Below are 21721 nucleotides of genomic sequence, written 5' to 3'. Positions count from 1 at the left end.
ACCAAAAGGTAGGTAATTCGAATCCACCAGCCACTCCTTGGAAACCCTATGGGTCAGTTAGTTCTATTCTATCCCATAGGGTCTCTATGAGTTGGAATTGACTTGATGGCAAAGGGGTTTTCTGGAGGTTAAGGAAAAAGAGAATGCTCTGGCTTACATGTTGTCTACATCTTCCTTTTGCTCTCTGGCACGCTACCTATCACTGTGGAAAGTTCATGGGAGCTAAAAAATTCATCCTGTAGAATTAGCTAGGGATCAACCACCTTGGTTCCTTTTCCTCCCATTTTATACCAACTGCAATAGCCTGCCTAGGCTGCCTGTCCTATACATTATAGCTGAGTTAATGGAAGGAAATGCAGTTTAGTTATGCTTTCCTCTATTTGGGTGCATTTTTGAAGTTCATGGAAAATGGTTATAATCTCAGAGCATTTTTTAATCTTCATACTTACATTCTAAGTTGAATATACAACTTGAATGTGGGTATTCTGGATGTTAGTAGTATAATAAGCAGATTAGTGAATGCTAGACTTGTAAGTCAAATGAGAACTCTTATTCTGAATTGTCCATAGAGTGCTGCTTTTGGTTACATTAAAGAATTTTATTTTCTTTTTCCTTTAAGCATAGGTCTGTTATATATAGTTAAAGCAAATCACTTCTCCATCAGTCAGATTCCAGAGGGTTTAAATAATATTTGTTGGCAGTCACTTGGAATTTTTTAGCCTTAAAAATAGAAAAGCTCATAAAGGATATTGGTTTTTTAATGGCACAAAAAAAAAGAAACAGCATATTAAGTATAAAGCTATGTGTTCAAATATATGATAATTCCAATGCAATCAAGAAAAAAGAAAAGATGATAGTTGTTGTTACGTGGAGTCAGTAATTCAGGCCAGTTTGACAAGGTGTACTTGAATATCCCTATGCTAGTTTTCAAAGATTACATCCCCTTTACAAGTTTTTGTAAAGTAAAATAGTTTACATATTCTCTACTTAAATAATCCAACAGCAGTTAATCCCTAAAATGTCATCACATAAAATGAATGTCGAAGGCAATTTTTTTCCTGTTGACCACATTCAGAAAACGAGAACAGACATTGCGAGAAGGAAAAATTGACTAAAAATAAAATTAACCTTTTATTTGCAAAAGTCAGTATCTGCTGTCCAAAAATGTGCCTACTATTTTTTGTTGTTGGCTTTCCTGTTGATGTGCTGATTCAATATGTCCATTAACTAAGAAAGAATTTTCATATTCTGGCACCCAGACCGCATCCCCGGCTTTCCCCACACCAAAGGGACAGCTTCACTGATCTGGTAAATCAAACACATGAAATGCTACCCAGGAGAGCAGTCATATGAGCACAAGGAGTTTGGCAGTAATATATGACAAAACAAAGTTAAAAAAAAAAAGAAAAACAGTCCCTTACACATTTGCTATTTGCCTAAAGCCAGTCTCCTATATCCTTGAGTACAGAATCAATACAGAGTTATATGAAAACGGTAGCAGCAAATATCATGCTGAGTTTCATGAGATCTGGGGCTGACAACATGAGAATTATTATTCTTCTTGGAGAAAAAAATGAGAAGGCCACCAAAAGCTGCATCTATAGCTGAATTTAGAAGGGTCTTTGCTTTCTTTCTTCCTCATTCCTCCTCCCTCATTTGTTCCTTTTAGGAACAGGTGAATCATAAAATTTATGTTATTAACTTCAAGTGCAAAGCAAATAACTTGTGATTAGGACTTGTATTACAACCACTGGAGCTTAAGACATTAAAATAAATTCCAGTCCACAAGATGAAAGCACATTCATTACTTCTATAGCTAAAGAATAAAAATGAGTAGAGTGCCTATTCCTACCCTTTTGGGTCTTACTATCTAGGATCTTACTGCCTTAACACATCTAGGCTTTTATGGACCACTCCCTCCAGGCTTTGGCCTGGGCTGAGACATAAGTTATGCACAATTTCCTGAGCAATAGCTATAACTCAGCCCTTTCTCAAGCCTGATTCTGACACCTTAAAGGGCTACGATACTTCTTTTGGGGATTGCTGAGCTAGGTGATAAAGAAAAGTGTATAAATCACTAACTACAATAGTGTTAAAAGTTCAAGGACATTGTAACCCAAAACCAAAGAATGTCTCTCCCCCAGTCCACTAAAGAACTTTCCGCATGCCCCTTTCCTAACTGCTACCCCAACCCTATAATGCAAAGCCAAGGAATCAGTGAGGGTGGAAAACTAAGGAGTCTAAGATGAGGATTCATAATTCACACAAGTATCTATGCAGAATGGGAGAGAGGCTAGTTTAAAAAGTGGTCCTGTGAATTTTGAATTGGACCACCTTTAACGTTCTTTGAGAGACGTAAGTAAAGGTTTGAATTAATATTAATTACTTTTGGTTGATTGATTAGGAACCCTGGTGGCAGAGTGTTTAAGTGCTTGCCTGCTAACCAAAAGGCTATCGATTTGTACCCACCAGCGGCTCCATGGGAGAAGATGTGGCAGTCTGCCTCCATAAAGAATTACAGCCTTGGAAATCCAAGGGGAAGTTATACCCTGTCCTATAGAGTCGCTATGAGTCGGAATTCGACTCAAGGGCAATGGGTTTGGGTTTTTTTTGTTCTTTGTTTTTTGGCTTTGTTAATCGACTCTTTCAATGTGACAGCATACTGTGACTGGGGAACATGGAGTCTCTAGATTTATTCAAGTCACAGAGAAATGTGTATGGGGGTATCTAGGATATCGTGAGGGAAAGGGGTTGAGAGGGAAAGTCAAGACGAACAAGTCAGGATGACCAGCGTGAGCAGTAGCAAAAGCAAAAATGTAACAATGTAATTCAGCTTTATGGACATGGCTCAAGCCACACACAGAGAGAGAAATGGAAAATGTATGTAAAAAAGCCTAACAACAATCATACAATGTTCTTTTTCCCAACTTCTCTCTAGAAAACTACATGTTTGTTTGAGTGTATGTGTTCTGGAAACCTCCCAGGTTAGGAAGAAGCAAAACTACCCAGAAGGATGATAAGTGGCACTGTCAGTTGTAGGTGGGATGAATCTATGTATATCTAATTGTCCTAATGTGTGGTTAAGAGCTCAGCTACTAACCAAAAGGTAGGCAGTTCAAATCCACCAGTCACTGCTTGGAAACCCTATGGGACAGTTGTACTCTGTCCTATAGGGTTGCTGAGTTGGAATTGATTCAACGGCAACTGTTTTGTTTTGTTTTTTTGGTTAACATGTTTGAGCCAAAGTATTTATAAGCCTAATAGCATACAGGCAGATTCTATTCTTCCTTTGGAGAAATGACCTCTCTGTAAAATACCACACATTTTTCCTGGTCTCTTAAGAGAGGTAAGAAGAAGCAAGAGTTCTGTCCCTAGAGGAAGTTAAAACTTCTAAATTAGAACCCTGGGCATTTGTCCCAGCTACATTTAATGGTACCAGGAAACAGAGATAATCCTCCTCCTGCCCTCTCTTTGGCTCCTTTTACCAGCCCTGAGCTTTTCTGAAAGCCAGTTTCCCTTTTTTACTTTTGACCAACAACATTTAACCCATTTGTCACTTAGCCATTTGTCAACTGATCAAATTAGCCCATTTTCCCCTTCCTTGTGATTTTTGTTTCAGGTTCCCACCCATTTTAAGATTCTATTCTTCTCACCCACATTTATATCTTTTACATTCATAACTTTTAGCCACACTTTAATCTACACCCAGTCACCCAAGCCAGAAACCTGGAGATCGTTTCTGCTCTGCCTCTCTGCTGCTAGACCTTGAATCATGGGAATTTAACCTCCTAAGTATCTGAGATTCATTCCCCTGCTACTCACTGGCTTAGCTTAAACCTTCATAATTTCTGGTCTGGATAGCTGCTATACACCATCGCTGAGTGCTTTTATTTGAAGCCTCACGCATACCATTTGCCATATTTAAATCTGATAATGTCCCTCCCCTACCCCAGCCCTTAATTAAGCATGACTGACAAGTTCCTTTAGGCCTGGTCCCTGTTGGCTGTCCCTGTATCTTCTCCTCCTCCTTTCCTACACACACTTCTGAAAGGGCAGGTTGAGAAAAAGATAGGAGCCTAGTGTCCTACATATTGTAGCATTGTTTCTGCGTGGCTTGCATAGTTAGCTTTTATATACCCCAGTGATTTTGTGATTTGTGGTTTGTTTCTTCCCTTCCCTCTCCCATTCTCCATGATTCTATGAAGTTTAAAATTAACCTATGTTCCTTTTGGAGAAGCAGAACAGTAATCAATACGATCTGGGATGAGACAACTAGACAACGGGGGCCCACCTTGTGACCAGAACCAGGATGGCATCAGAGGACCTCTGAGAATACCCACAAGTCAACATGCCCCCTCAAAGGAGAACTGCCATTCTCCAGATACTTCAAGCCTAAGTCCTAACCCTATAAAACCCTTCAGTAGGTCTCAGACAGACAGATTTTGGAGGAGCCCATTCCCCTCTCTCTCTTGTATGCCAGTATACAATAAAGCCCTCTTGCTGGCTACCTCACCACTATCTCAGTATTGGCTTTTGTGGCAGGCGGCTTGAATCCATGTTTTGCAGTAACACATCCCTGTGAATAACACAGAACCTCTGGAAATTCTTTAAATGCACCGTGCTCCTTCCTAGCTCCCCATCATTGCACATGCTCTTCCCACTGCCTGAGATTCCCTACCCCTTCAGTCTGCCTTCAGTCACAATTTGAACCTGTCCCTAATTACTAAGGTAGACCAGGGAGTTTCCCCCTGAATTCCTCTTGCTCCTTATCTACTCCTACACTACAACACTCATCACCCAGCATTGTAATTGTCTGGTTTCAATCACCTGTTCTTGCACTGTGACCTCCTTAAGGGTAGGGATTGTATCTTATTTCAGCATGGTGCTTGGCACATTTGCTGAACAGATGAACAAACAAAGCAGAAAAGGGATCCCTTAGAACATAGAAGGGTAGTTTGATCACAGGCTCACAGTGCAGAGCACCGCAGAGGTAATCAGTGACACATCAGAGGTGACAGCTTAAGGTTGTCCTGATGTATTTCAGAAACAAAATCTAGATAGATGACCTCTGACATAAAGTTCTATTTAGTTCTTTTTCAGATCTGCCAAATCACTTTTATGGTCTCTTGTTCCTTCTCATATTTTCAAGCCATCCTTTATTTTTTTTGCTTTGAAACTTATAAAAATTTATATCTCATCTCCTGACCCTGATAGGTCTCAAAATAGAAGCTCTCAGTCACTGGAGGTGGACAGATTCTCTCAGGCTGAAATCATTCCCCAGGATTCCTTCTTCCATTTTGTTTTTGGCTTCCTTATTTTCTTATAGCTCAGCAACTCATTTAACATGGTAGTTACGTATTATTTAGCTGTTGTAGTTGTTTTTGATGGCCTGAGGATATCTAATTAATAAACTTACCATACCCACTGCTGTTGAGTAGATTCTGACTCCTGGTAAATCCACTTGTTTCTGCGTAAAATTTCACTCCATAAGGTTTTCAGTAGCTGTAATCTTATGGAAGTAGATCGCCAGACCTTTTGATTAGTAGTTGAATGCAAACTATTTGTGCCACTCAGGGACCTTAATCAATAAGCTTACCCTCCATTTATCCTTGTAACAGACCCAAAACGTCTTAATCATGGGATGGGCACCTGACACAGGGTAAGACAAGTTTAGCGGCCAATTCCTCAGGGCCCAGTGATTGATCAACTGAGCATGTGCTCCGAGTAGGGATAATCAGAGTCCATCCCCAGGATTCTCCTAATTGCAGGCAACAGATGATGAGGGGGCTTCCTCTCCTTGGTTTTGAGCTGTCAGGATGTGATGCCAGAATTTTCAGCACCCATTTTGTTTTTGTTTTCTACTTCCATGGGGCAAAAGCCTGTAGGCTATGGGAGAAGTTGAAGCCCAGTAAAAATCAGCAAAGATGAGGGATGGGTTGAGAAAGAGCGAAAAAAAAGGGCATTTGAGTGGCATCAAGTCTCCTGTTCCAATCCCTGAGACTCTGGAGCTACATGAGTTCATGCAGCTCTTCCTCTGATTCTGTAACAAGCTCCAGTATCCTTTCAATAAATTGTTTAAGTTGGTACAAGTGGGCATCCTATGAGAACTCAGGTTCCCAGCACTGTGGGCTACTGAGGAGACAGCCTTAGAGCTACACTTACCAGTGTGACCCTGTCGAGGACTAGCCCCTGGTGAAAACAACCATCTGTAATCTCCTCTAATCTCAAAGAAGTGACTACACCCAACAGCAAGCTTCTCAGGCTAAAAATTTAGGATAAGAGAAACTATCTATAAGCCCTGCACAGGACTCTGGATTCAGAAGCAGAATCACCGATAGCTGAGATGAGGCAGTGTCGTGGATTGAATTATGTCCCCCTAAAAATGTGTGTATCAACTTGGTTAGGCCATGATTCCCAGTATTGTGTGGTTGTCTTCCATTTTGTGATTGTAATTTTATGTTAAAGGCGATTAGGGTGGGATTGTAACACCCTTACCAGGTCACATCCCTGATCCAATGTAAAGGGAGTTTCCCTGGGGTGTGGTCTGCACCACCTTTTATCCCTTAAGAGATAAAAGGAAATGGAAGCAAGCAGAGAGGGGGGACCTCATACCACCAAAAAGCTGCTCTGGGAGCACAACTTGTCCTTTGGGCACGGGATCTCTGCACCTAAGAAGCTCCTCGACCGGGGGAAGATTAAGGACAAGAACCTTCCTCTAGGGTTGACACAGAGAGAAAGCCTTCCCCTAGAGCTGACTCCCTGAATTTGGACTTGTAACCTACTAGACAGTGAGAGAATAAATTTCTCTTTGTTAAAGTCATCCATTTGTGGTATTTCTGTTACAACAGCACTAGATGACTAAGATAAGTGTCTTTAGTGTCATCAAAGACAAAATTAAAGCTGAAGTCCCTAAATATATCAATCCAAAGTCTTCTTCACCAACATCCTATTCATCCAAATCAACATTTAGGAGGTATTAGGTTTCTTATGGTAACTGAATATTTTCTGTTACATCTCCATGGTTGTTGCCAAAATTCTGGCAAGCATGATATTTTGAAGTGAGATTGAATATTTAACATATTTTAGAAGGTCAATATCAAGCAATAATTCTGGGACTAATACAATTTTTTTTTTTTTACTTTTAGAAAAAAATGAACAAATTTTACAGAACACTTTAAACATTTTCTCAAAAAGAAATGAGACACACATTACATTAGCATTTATGCTCCTTCCTTCTACTTTTAAAAGTTCTCAGACTTTGAGGTTTTAAACAGTTGATAAGCAAAACTGAGTCATAGCACTGTAATCAGTTTTATTACCTGACTCCCTGTTCATGTCAAGGGAGTTTCTCTTGGTCCAATTAAGTGCATGGAGTCAGTGCGTGGGGATGAAGGTGTGCAGATCTCTGTTCATAAGTTCTCAAGACCAGTCAAAATTCTAGTCCCTGAGCTCAGACTGGGTGAAGCACTTCAAATAATCTACAAGCATTTGAGCAAACAGCCTCTATTTTCAAACACTCTTTCAAAGATCAACAGGATCAACTGAAGTGACAAAGCCGGCTCTGTCTGGGATATCATCAAAGGGGCTAGAAGTACAAACAGTACCTAATCTTTCTCTCTTTTCCTCCCTCCATGGCTGTTATAACAAACTGCTACAAATTTAGTGGCTTAAAACAATACAAATGGATTATTTTACAGTTCTAGAGATCAAAAGTCCAAAGTGGATCTCACTAGGCTAAAATCAAGGTGTTAACAGGGCTGCTTCCTTCTGAAGAGTCTAGAAGAGACTCCCTTTCCTTACCTTTTTCAGCTTCTAGAGGTCACCTGCATTCCTTGGCTCGTGGCACCTTCCTCCATCTTCAAATCAGCAATTGCATCACTCTTACTTCTTCTTCCAACATCACATCTTCTTCTCTGACTCTTATACTAACACTTCTGCCTCATTTTCCAACATTTAAGAACTCTCGTAATTACATTGGGCCCACCCAGATAATACAGGATCATCTTTCTATTTTAATATCAGCTGATTAGCAATCTTAATTCCATCTGCAGCCTTAATTTCCCTTTGCCACATAACCTAACACAGTAGCAGTTTCCAGAGATTAGAACATAGATATCTTTGGCTGGGGGGGGGGGTCGCTATTCTGCCTACCATACCATCTTTCTCCCTCTTAAGCCATTACAATGCAAAAGTATTTTTTAAAGGTCAAGTCAGATAGAAATGGTGATGGTTGAACAAACTTGTGAAAATACTAAAAAAAAAAAAAAACACTGAATTACATACTTTTAAAAAGTGAATTTTATGGTATAAAAAAATGCCAAAAAATTTGATCTTGGCTATACGATTTCTATCCACCTTGCTGTTCTCTCTATTGCTTTACATATCACATCACTCACAGTCACTACTTCCTTCACCAACTTCATCCAACACAACTTTCTCTGGAGCAGGAACAAGGTTTATGGATCCAGAAGTATCATGTTCTAGAAAAATTAAAGAAGTGAAAAATAAGCAACAGAATAGAGAGTTTCAGGGGAAGCTATCAGCCCCAAGACCAACCTCAGACATTCTCCAGCAAATCTTCTCGTCGGCTCTATATAATTTGAAATCATCCCCAAACACATATACACTTGGAAATTTCCTGGGAAGGTACATAGAGAAATTTGAATGTTACTTGATAGTAAATACACTGAAGGAGGAAAGGGAGACATTTCAGTATCAGCTGAAGTTCCACGACAAAAGAAACCAGTAGAAGGCCTGTGTAACCAAGGAGACTCTCAGGTGGGTTTTCATGACACATGAAGAAGATAAAAGGAGAATAAAAGAGATTCATCTGAGGTTACAGGCTTAAATCACACAGAATCAAATAGTAAGCCTTATGCTATGTGACAACAGAGCCTCAGTAGAGAAGGGAATGTTGACGTAAGGAGCCCAGGGGGCAGAGATAACTATTATGTGGACCAAAGATTTGGAAACTTCTCTTTGCTATACTTGTGAAAGTTCTATGCATAGAATAAAATATGCATGAACATTTGAAGTGAGCTCTCCCAGCTTTGCTTCTCAGGCATCAACTTGGTTACAGGAGAGGCGGTATTAGAAATATAGTGACCATGGAGATCGAGCGAAGGTACTGAAAACTGAGCCCTTGGGGCTGCCATTCACATTGAGGTATACTACAATAAAAACAACCACCTGGTTCCTTTATCATAGCTGACTCCTTTATCTGTCTACTTACCTTAGGGGAAATTTAAAACTTATGTTGAGGAAAATTGTGTTTGTATCTATTAAAACTACTTTTATTCACCCTGTGAAGTACCTTTATTTCTCAGGAAATCTCATAACATTTATTAATCCTTCCATAGTGCTCTCATAAAAGACAAGTCTGAGGTGAGGTTTTTTTTTTTTTTTTTTGCTTTGAGTTTGCATTTAAAAGGCTATGATGCTGAAGGGGAGGTTTTAAGAATTTACAGTGAGCTCACTGAGTTATTCACTGCAGAACTGTTCCTCATCCTCACCAAGGGAAACACATTTATTATATTTTCTCCCTCTGTGCATTTACATTTCTGAGAAGCCTCCAGAAATGGAAGGAAGTGGGGAATTGTACTTACTCTGCAGCCAAGGAGACACTTCATTTTTTAATAGCTCGTAATGCCAATGGAACAGTTGAATCAAATATATTTCTTGGCCAGAGGTTGTGTCAGTCTAGCTTGACTTTTCAAACTGTGATCGATCCATTTCCACATTACTCCTACAGCTAGGTGGAGTTTATATTTCAAAGTCTTTGCAAACGGAGGTTACAAATGTTCTAGTTTTAGATGGGGTAGGAAATCCCTTCGATGTTTTTGAGGTGAAAATTATCCATCAAAGAAGTGGAGTTAAGCATGTAGGCCAGAAAAAAAAAAAATTATATCCTGGTACCATACTTGAAAAAAAGAAGAAAAACAAAGACCCTGTAACTCAATAACTACATTTGATTAATTTGGAACTTTCAATCATTTTATTCCAATTCTCATGGGCCAAATGAAATGTTGAGACAGTCAAACCAAAATTATCCATATGTATGTCATCCAAGCCATGACTCATCCATAACAGATTCTGAAACCCCAAATTGCTTCTTCATGCAATAAATATGTCTGCCCTATTCTCCCTAAAACTCACACACACACACACACACACAGTATCAATTGGTTGGTCTTTATGGACTGTAACAAAGCTCAGTGCAGTAAAATCCTATTATGCGACACCTTGCTCTCCCATAGATTTGAAGGATAGTGTGAAATATATAATTCATTTTTTTTCCAAGCTTATGTAGTTGCATTTCAATGCAATTAACCTAAGTTATAAGCTATCAGGAAAAGTAAATAGTCAGTTCTCAAATAGGCCATCTAAAGAAGGGTTTCTCAACCTCAGCACTGTTGATACTTGGGGGCAGATAATTCTTTGTTGTAGGAGGGACTGTCCAGTGTATTGTAAGATGCTTAGCCACATCCCTGGCCTCTACCCACTAGATGCCAGTAGCACCACCACTTAGTTGTGACAACCAAAAACATCTCTCAATATTGCCAAATATCCCTTGAGGAGTAAAATCACCCCCAGTTGAGAACCACTGATGTAAAATGGCTCAAATATTGAGTTCTTGTTTAGGACCATCAGCTCTATTGCTCCTCTTCCTTTGTTTATGTAATTGGAAGTACATTATCTTGTCAAGTAGTTTAAATAAAATATAGACATTTATGCAAATTGGGTCCCTAGCCTTATGCTTATGCTAACGAACAGCAATTTCACAGGAGAAATACCTTCTAGATTGATAGCCAAATTGCTTTATCCACAAATCATCCATGGTGTAAACCCACGTTTTCCATCATGATGATCAAGTAAGCTGGCTGACACCTTACCTCTGTCCCTGTGGCACCCTTTGAAAACCTTGGACACCCCTTGCAATTCACATCTGGCAATGTTTCTTGGACCAGCACTGCCTCGTCTGCCTTATTTTGTGAGTTTTCCTGTTCCTCTCAGTTGAGTAATAGTCACATTTTCTTGGGAGATGCTTTTCTAGTAAAAGGCCTCTTTGACATATAATGTGTTACTATTTAGGATTTTATTTTGATCGGTTTGGGGCTTTTTAAAACACCTCTGTCTTTTTTATCCCTGTCATATATGTATTCTGAGATTGCAAAAAGATGTTTTTAAACAGTCTCAAGACTCCTTGAGGCTTTTGTGTCTTGCCTTTTTAGTTATTCCTTTCCTTTCTGGCTCCCCACCCCCAAATACCTGCAATTTATACCAGTACGTTTTCTGAATTTGAATTAGCCCAAAAAAAAAAAAAAAAAAAAAATTTTTTTTTTTTTTATGATGGAGTTCTTGTCTTCCCCCTTCACCAAAATGGTGAGATAAATTTTACATAACTATATCAAGTCCGAATCACCTGTAGGAATCAACAAAACTTAAGGACCTGAACTCCCTGCATTCAGGGCTTGCACTGGACTGGGGAGATAAGCAGCTGAAGAGCCACAGTGGCGGGGGAAAGGAAGCAGGAAATGTGGAAGCTGGTGCTGCAGAAGAACTGAGGCTCAGAATATGTTCTCAGCCCAGCATCACCTGGAGGCCAGGGACCTGGAGCCTGAGCCTCTCTGCCGGTATATATGCCTCTCTGGCTGTTGTCCTTCTATGGCTTTTATTCCCATCATTTTCCCCTCATGGTTGCTATTCATGACCTCTTTAACCAGGTCTCACCTGTATACACAAGGACAGGACAAGGAGTGCTCGTAGCTCATGTGACTGTGTCTGAAACCCCAGGACTAGCCCTGGGAACTGGCCCTGCTCTCCCAGAATGATTCCTGAGCCCATTCTTATTCCATATCTGCAAGACCACATATTGCCTGTATTTGTGGTCTCTAAAATAGCCTCTCTACCTTGTACAGAAACCTCATCTGTATCCTGGACAATTGAGCCAAACATTCAAATCCCAAATCCTATGTCAGTGAATTCAGGCTGATCAAGTCTTACATTTTACTCTTGTGATGGGAGACAGTTCTCCGTGGGTCTCTTTTCTTTCTGAAAGTCTTTTCAAGGATTTTTGTATGGTAAATGCTCTTGAAGATAGAAATAGTGTCTCCATGGGTCTCTCGTCTTCTTCAAAGTCTTTTCAAGGATTTTTATATGGTAAATGCCCTCAAAGACAGAAATAGTGTCTACTTCTGGAGCAAAGGGCAAGAGGGTTGCTTGCAGCCCATTATAAGAATTCAGGTTCCCTGAGACTGGGGTTCCTCAGCTGTGACACAAACCCAGTATATGTGCAGCATTCACCTGGGCCCCTCTGCATTGCCCCTGTGGGTCATGGTGGAAAGGGAACTGACACAACATGATGCCTATGCTGGCTTGCTACACTGCGAGCAATAAAGGTCTTTGCCTCTGCCAGAATCCACAAAACTATGACAGATTAACTTGTTAGCTTGCATGTAAGATAAAATCTCAGACCCTTTGCAGTTCTTGACACCTCATTTGGTCTAATGCCCTTAGAGTACATGATCTCAAGCTTCCTGCCAATACAGATTGGCAAGACCTTGTAATCTTCAAGTATATAAACTATTCCTTCCAGATCTGATCTTATACCTCTATCTCTGATCATTAACATGAAGGCAGTAAGAAGATATGGAAATGACTGCTGGGGGTAATAAATATCAGCTTGTATCGCAACTGTCAAAGTGTAGTCATTGAAAGGCTTTTGGGCAGAATAGGGTTGATTTCCTCAGACAGGAAAGAGGGGTTGCCTCCACCAAAAGAGGGATTTCAGAGAAATGTGCAGGTTCAAAATTATCAGCTATGTCCATATTTTCCCAAATGTCTCCAGCCCATGCCTTGAGATCCCATTGCTTCCCCCACTGTTTTTATTTTAAGAGTGCTGGTGGGGTTAGGCATTTAATTGGTGCCACAACTCTGCAGTCCCTACAATCAAACCCCAGCCTTACTCTTCAGTCATATCTGCCCTGTGACTACAGGTAACAAGCCTCTTCCAAGATTCCATGGAAGCCTTCCAGTTCTCCTTGCTTGTTCTTAATAATATGTTCAAAGTTTGTATCTTTCTTTTTTCCTGATGAACACTCGCCAGGAATGGAAGAAAAGACTAGGTGGTTCCACAGTCTTTGTGATCCTTAATATTGCCCTACCAAGCTAAGTGGTCCAGTCACCTGATCCCTCAATGCCTTACCCTCTGCCTGCACTTCATCTCAAGCTTCCAATATAAAAAAATTTAAGTAATTATGATGTCAATACATGCTATGGATTATTCTTTGCCCAGGCAGAGGCAAGAAGGTTATCCCTATGATCTCCAATATATGACAAATATAATCCCAGAATCCTATTTGGAGGGTCTGTTTCCTAAGGCCCCTCTCACTACCAGTTACTGTACTAGTGAGGGTCTGAACAGGAAACAGATGGCACACATGGATTGGTAATGTAGAGTTTACCTTCAAACAAATGGATAGATGTAGGGAACAAGAGATTGCAGGAGCCCAGGCTAACAACATCAGAGCTGTTGTCAACCCTGGTCAAAAGGGTTAACTGGAGGGAAATGTTACCTAAGCCCAAAAAAAGAGAGAGAGTCATGTAGAATAGGTCTCTTCAAGAGGAGTAAGGATCTTAGTTGACGGACACAGCCCTTGCAGGGAAGAAGCCAGAAGAATAATTAGACTAACCTCACTCTCTTCCCTCTGATCTCCAGCTGGAGTGTTGGTCAAACCTTAGTGGAAGCCAGAGGGTATGGGAACCCTGTTGCAGTAATCATATAGACCAACTTCCTGGGACAGAATACAAGGTGGATATGGAGGAACAAAGAGAAGATATACGGCATGCATATGTCCTAGCTGGCTTCCTTGCTTCTACCCTTGCCGCCGTCCCCATGAATCCATACTTCCCAGAACCCAGAATTATCCTTTAAAATAAAATTTAATTCCTGCTTAAAACCTTGCAGTTCTTCCCATTGCACTTAGAATTCCATAAAGTGCAATCTTCATACCTTGTCCTTCAAGGTTCTCTCTATATAATCTGAATAACACCCATCTCTGCAACTTCATCTAGCTTCACTTTTTCCTTGCTCACTGTGTGCTCCAGCCATACTGACCTCCATCAGTTTCTAGAAAACACCAAAAACTTTCCGTCCTTAAAGACTTTACGCTTGCTGTTCATTTGTTTGGAAAGCCCTGCCTTGACTTTTTATGTATCTAGACAGTTCTACTCTATCCTAAAGGGTCGCTATGAGTCAGAATCAACTCGACGGCACTGGGTGTTTAGCTTCTTTACAACTATCAAGTCTCAGCATAAATGTCACGCCCTCAGAGAAGCCTTCCATGACCACCCAATTGCAATACTTGGCTATGTCCTTAAAAAAAAAAAAAATAACACATAATTCTATGGGCAATTATTGTTTGTATTCACTTGTTTGGAAACCCTTGTGGCATAGTGGTTAAGTGCTACGGCTGCTAACCAAAAGGTTGGAAGTTCGAATCTGCCAGGCGCTCCTTGGAAACTCTATGGTGCAGTTCTACTCTGTCCTACAAAGTCGCTATGAGTTGGAATCAACTCTACGGCAGTAGGTTTGGTTTTGGGGGGGTTTCTTCACTTGTTTACTTGCCTATTGTCTGTTTTGCCTACTAGAATGCCTATTAGGATACTAACACACCATCATAGTCTCTGTGAAAAGCTCCTATCCTTCACAAATAAAAAATATATGGAAGAGGAGAGGAAATTATATTATCTGATGTGTAAGAAATGAACTGTAGAAAGTTGGCCTAATTAGAACTTCTACAAAGTCAACTTATTTAATCAGACTACTTCATAGATCAAAAGTAAGAATGATCACGGAAGTAGGGCCAACTATGTAAACAGATAACTGATTAGTAATAGAACGAAGGTCTTCAACAAATTTTCATTTCACTTTTTGAGCCAGAGCATGAAAAAACAATCTCAAAATAGAATAAAATAATTCTTGAGCATTTTGTCATGCTTATTTAATATAAATATACAAGCTTGCATGCTGCATAATACAGTCATACACCATGCAAGAGGTTACAGAGTGAGTTCATCAGTTTCTCTCTCAGTTCCATTACCCACAGGAAGTCATTCAATAGACCCCTTAAGTCCTCTGTGGACTTGTATGTTTGCCAATCTGAACATATAAGCTCTTAGCCCTGCACTGCAGGGTAATTCTAATCATGCCGTACCCTTGGACACCTCTAATGATGTAGCATCCTATACTGCAGCTGAAAGCTCTAATGGTGGATATCCAACACAGGTGAGTGGATACTTGTCAAAACTGCTGAACACAGTGCAGAGGGATGCTTGGTGCCTTTAGGGTAGTAGGCATTTCCCTGAAGTCTAGGAAGATCAGGGGCATTAATTTTAGGTTTTCCATTTATTCTGCACAAGGCAAAGGTAAATCTTGAACTTTCATCTCTCTGGAAATGTCCTACAATCTTCACCAAATATCAGAGGCTTGAGGCTCAGAGAGATGTAGGACTACAAATGCACCTTGAGCAGAAATTTCCTGACTGGCTTCCGAAGCCTAGAATTTCTTCCAGTCTCTTCTTCCTGCCTTGATTATAGGCCAGTGTAAGCATCATAATGCCATTCTTGAAGCTAAAGTGGTCAAAATCATACGCAGGACTTTGAGACCAAGTCAGCGTGGCCTCTTTATTCATTCTCCGTTTAGTAAATCATTCCTTCAGCCAGCTTTTCAACAAATACATACTGAGAGCTGCTTTTTCTGCAATGAGAGATACAGAGGATAATTTACAGCCTCAATTTTAATGAGAAAATTATAAACACTCACATACAACAAGGCCATATATGAGTAAGTACTAAATGATGAGTACAGATATTGTTGATGATGCCACCAATGGAGATATCATAGCAAATGGGGCAGTCAAAGAAGCTTCAATCAAAAAATGATACCAAAGCTCAGCTTGGAAAGGTGATTAATATGTGAACATGTAGGACAACCAGAACAGAAAAACGCAGCGTGGCAGAGTACTAAGCCATGAATGCACTGCCAGATCTGCTGCAGAGGATCCTGATATGGGAGAAATGGGGATAGTGTGGGAAGAGTGTGTTGCACTAGGCTGTGGAAATCCTTGAATGCATATTTGGACTTAATCTTCTAAATAACAGGGAGATTCTTAAGCAGAAGAATAATGAGATCATAATATCTTTGAGCCAGAAATGCCTTTAGAAATAAAACTAGCGCTCTCAGAAGTTTAATATGGAAATGGTGGCTGGCTAGATTAGAGGACCAAGAGTCTGGAGGTGAGGAGGTAAGGAAGATCCAGTGTGATAAGGGCTTGAACCAGAGTGATGACTCCAGAAGTTAAAAGGAGGAGTCCAATGTGAGAGATGTTATGAAGTAAGAATTGACAGGCTTTGGTGACTCATCATGAAATATAAGAAAGCGCGGGGAGTCTAAGAGAACTGCAAAGTTTCAGCTCGGGTGAACACAGCGATGGTGGAACTCTCCATTAGAGAAGTGCATTTGGAGGGGTGAGAATGGGAGTAGATGACAATGACAGACACGGCTAAGTTCAGCTGAGGTGAACAGGATGTCCAAGCGCATTTCCACTAAGTGGGTGGAGTTTTATGGATGGAATTCAGGAGAGTTCAAAGCTAGGGATGTGGATTGGGAAGCCATTTGTACAGAGGATTCTGCCAATGTGAAACTATAGACCGAGAACAGCTGCTGGCTTCTGAGAAGCCACAGAGATTGTCGCTCTTTTATGTGGACACACAAGAAAATCATTCCTTATGTTTTGGTATCCCAAGAGAGAGAAGAGCAGGCAAAGTATATTCCACAATTGGTACTTTTCTTTCAAAATCCCAATAAATTGTAATAAAGTCAATCTGTGTAATACAGAAAAAAAAGGCCTATGCTTTGCACATAGTAGGTGGCCCTCAAAGTACTCATTGATGGAAATAAAAAGAAATCTAGCTTTTAAGATAATTAATACATCTAAATAGGCATTGAGAAGGGTTTACAATCCTCAGTTTTTATACTAAGTACCTTATTTTGAGAAAATAGTAAAAAGCCAGTGGATGTTAGAAGACTCTGATGGTTATGTTTTATTTCAAAGTGATTGAAAAAGGATTTTTTTTTTAATTTGTCGTTTTATACTTAATTTTTGGAACCAAAAAATTAATCTTGAATCATTATTTTCATTATTAAGTCTTCCAAGGTGGTACTTAGAGCTGTATCATAAAATTGAGCATCTGGTGATATATTCTTTTTCTTTATCCACTACATCACAGAAGTAAAATTTTAGAACTGAAAAAATCTAAGTGCTTATCCATTTACAATGGTAAAAGTTTAGAATGCTAACGGTCGTTTCACATCTATAGATCTTATCTACTATACCCTATCTCCCAACCCCAATTTGTACGTTCATCAGTTCATCAAGCCTATGTCCTTCACAAAGTTCACAAAGTCTCCCCATCCTTATTTCTAAGGAGCATTCTGGCTGTACTTCTCCCAAGGCAGATTTGTTCATTCTTCTGGCAGTCCACGGCATATTCGATATTCTTCGCCTACACCGTAATTCAAAGGCATCTATTCTTCTTTGCTCTTCCTTATTCTGATTATGCTGAACACAAAAACAAAATGCTTAGAAGTCATGGAAGACTTGCAAATTTAGTAAGCACAACTTCAAGCAAAGCAAAGGGAGTGGTTTCCTATTAGACTGCAGAATCCAGTAAGGTAAAGGCCCGCAGACGTGGCATTCTGATAGCACAGCAAGACTAATGCTAATTTAATGGTGTTGCTCTGCCCCCATGTGGGAATGTTGAGAAGTGCATGAGAAGATGTTGCTCAGAACTCGGAATCAGCTAATACAAACGCATTTAGTCAGAGAAACAAGAAAAGTACAAATAAAAAAAGAGGCTTGTCTTATAATAATAAATCTATACTAAATATCCACAGTTTCTGTGTATAGTGGTACTAGATGAAAAAGGATAAGGTACAAAGGAGATGTGTATCAGTTTTTAATTCATTCACTTGTCAAGTTGTATTTAATGTTCCCATATGTTTGTGTTCTAATTTTCCCAAGGTAAAATGTCATTTTCTGGTGTATAAAGTATGGTTATGGGTTTAAATGTGAAAATCAGGGTTAGTAATAACAATAATTCACACTAATGAACAATTGCTATAAGTCAGGCACCAGGCAAATATTAATTCATTTAATCTTTACAACAAACCCATGAGATTAGTACTAGTTCTTTATACTTTTTAAAGTGCTTTCATGTACGTGTTTTCATTTGATTTTACACAATGCTCTGAGGGAATGGGGGAACCTGATTGTACAAAAGACTCTCAAAATACCTGAGGTAAACAAGTAGGTCCAAGACCACTTCTCAGGTGAGAGGTCAGAATCAGAGCTCATGTCCAAGTATCCCTTGTTGTTTGGTGCCATCTGCTATTTGTTGGGTTTTTTTTTTTCTTTCTTTCTTTCTTTTTAATTTAGTCACTGTGGGGCTAAAAATGATCATCATTTAGACTTAGAACCTTCAGTCTTATGAATTGTTTTTGAAAACTGAAGATTAAGTTTAACTTGGTTTCCCCAGCAAGCTTCTCAAGGTCAAGATACTCTATTTCATATTTTCAAAAATGAAATTCCCAACTTCAGACTGGCTGCACCTCATACCAGTTTACAGCTACAACTAGGAATGAACAAATCCAGGGACAAGGATCCATTTTAACATGGACTTGGAAGAACACAGTTCCAAACTTGTAAGTGGAACTTATTTTGCAAATTAAACTTCCTTTTTGAAAAAACTTCATTTGTGAGTCAATTGTATGAAAATTGTGATGAATGTTTCCTTTAAAAAGTTAATGATAATAGCATTTTGGTTTGTTGGTTTGATTACAAATTGTTTAATACAGCCCCACTGTCAGACCCATGCAAGAAAGGCCCTTGTCCCCAGCCCCATGCTTTAAAAGGTCCTGTTCTGCACCTTCTCTGGCTCCCCTTCTACAAGGTGGGGAGGAGTCTACAGGGACACGCTCACCCCAGGTCTGCCCTTCTCTGCACATAGTCGGTGTCTCTGGTATGCATTGGGGGGGAACTGAGCGGTGGCCAATTCCAGGGAGGTAGACGGGAGCATGGTGGTGACAGCCAAGATGTCCCCACACTGCTCACACACATCTCTCACGATGTAGCCAGAGCCAGGACCTGGCACTGGGCTAAGAGCCAAATGACCTTGCAGCACCACATTCTAGCAGGATTCCCCAGAGAGTCTGAAAAAATTGAACCTGGCCTTCCAGGTCCTTGTGAAGGTATATCAACAAGGAAGAAGGCCAGAAGAGAATGTTTTATTCAAACGTTTGCTAGCTAAATTAAAAACAAACAAATTGAGCAAAATACAGATTCTGGCAACACACATTTGAAGCGCTATTAATGGCTAATAAATATATTTAAAATGCGTTCAACCTAGGGATAATGCAATGCAAATCAGCCGTGAGAAACCTTTTTTGCCTATCAGAATGACAACAATGAAAAGGTTGATGACTGTAAACTTTCACCTAAAGCATAATAAATAAAAAAAGAAAAAAAAAAAGATTGATGAGATCCAATGTTGGAGTAAAAATAATAACTCAGAGAATGGAAGAAAATATTTGCATATCATATATCTGATGAGGAGCCCTGATGGTGCAGTGGTTAAAGTGCTCAGCTGCTAACCAAAAGGTCAGCAGGTCGAACCTACCAGCTGCTCCATGGGAGAAAGATATGGCAACCTGCTTCTGTAAAGATTACTACCTTGGACACTGTATGTGGCAGTTCTACTCTGTCCATAGAGTAGCTATGAGTCAGAATCAACTCAACAGCAATGGGTTTACAGGTATACATCCAAGAGAAATGAAAATATACATCCACACAAAAACTTGTATATAAATGTTCATAGCAGCATTTTTCATAATAGTCAAAAAGTAGAGACAACCCAAATGTCCATTATTTGTATGAACGGATAACAAAAATGTGGTATATTCATAGAATGGAATATTATTTACCAACAAAAAGGAATGAAGTACCAATATATTCTACAACATGGACGAACCTTGAAAACATTATGCTAAGAGAAAGAAGTCAGTCATAAAAGACTACAAAATGAATGATTATATGAAATATCCAGAACAGGCAAATCTATAAAGAGAGAAAATAGATTATTGGCTATTGTCTCAGTTATCTAGTGCTGCTATAACAGAAATATCCCAAGTAGATGGCTTTAACAGAGAGATTTATTCTCTCACAGTCTAGTAGGCTACAAATCCAAATTGAGGGCATCAACTCCAGGAGAAGGCTCTCTCTGCCAGCTCTGGAGGAAGGTCCTTGTCATCAATATTTCACTGGAGCAGGAGCTTCTCTCTGCAGGAACCCCGGGTCCAAAAGATGCGCTCTGCTCCTGACACTGCTTTCTTGGTGGTATGAGGTCCCCCACTCTCTTCTCACTTCCCTTTCCTTTTATCTCTTGTAAGATAAAAGGCAATGCAAGCCACACCCCAGGGGAAATCCCTTTAGGTTGGATCAGGGATGTGACCTTAGTAAGGGTGTTACAATTCTACCCTAATCCTCTTTAACATAATCTAATCTTGCCTCATTAACCACAGGCAGAGATTAGGATTCACAACACATAGGAAAATTAAAGTCACAGAATAGAGGACAACCACACAATACCAGGAATCATGAACTAACTGAGTTGACACGTATTTTGGGAGGACACAATTCAATCCATGACAGCTGTCTTAGTTATCTAGCGCTGCTATAACAGAAATACCACCAGCGGATGGCTTTAACAAAGAGAAATTTATTCTATCACAGTTTAGTAGGCTAGAAGTCCAAATTCAGGGCGTCAGCTCGAGGGAAAGTCTTTCTCTCTCTGTCGACTCTGGGGGAAGGTCCTTGTCATCAATCTTCCGTGGTTGAGGAGCTTCTCAGTGCAGTTACCCAGCGTCCAAACGACACGCTGTTCTCCTAGCTCTTGTTTCTTGATGGCATGAGGTCCCCTTTGGTAAGCATTCACATGACACAAATATCTTCATTTCTTTGGCTCATTCAGAGAGGTCTAGCCATATACCTCTTCTCCATACCTCCTTGTCTACAATTTTCCAATCATGTTCCTTTCAAGTCCCTGACCATCCAGCCAAACCATTAGCCACAGCCCATGAATCAGTATACTATCACGTATCTGTCCATTTCTCCTTCCAAGCAAAGTGAACACCAGGTATGCTGCTTAAAGTTCTTCCCATTGGGAGGATTTTCCTTCACCACTGTCCTTCAAGAAGGTCCCATAAAGAGGCTGCAGTGCTGCCACTGTCCATTTTCGAGTGGTGCCTGAATATTACACAGAACCATCTATAAACCAGGCACAAGTTTTCTCTTCCTCAGTTAATTGATCACAAGAAATTCCCCAAGAGACCTAGGTCCAGACTGGGAGATGGAAGGTAATGTGACAGGACTTGAGACCATGGGCATTTGGGCCACTACCTCAAGCAAATTGCTTATGCCTTCAGGTCCCGCTAGGGCCCAATCTCGTATATACCACTTCCATTTAATGATGGAGTGCTGCTGTGTACGTCCAACTTTATGACTCTGTGGGTCAAACACACCCAGTTCATGATGGGCAGCTCAGGCTGCATGGTGACTTGGTGTCCCATGGTTACGTGTTCAGTCTCTACTAAGGCCCAGTAACA

Source organism: Elephas maximus, chromosome 2, assembly GCF_024166365.1.
Source record: "Elephas maximus indicus isolate mEleMax1 chromosome 2, mEleMax1 primary haplotype, whole genome shotgun sequence".
NCBI lineage: Eukaryota > Metazoa > Chordata > Mammalia > Proboscidea > Elephantidae > Elephas > Elephas maximus.
The sequence above is the reverse complement of the archived record's forward strand: the minus strand, read 5'-3'. Positions refer to the sequence as shown.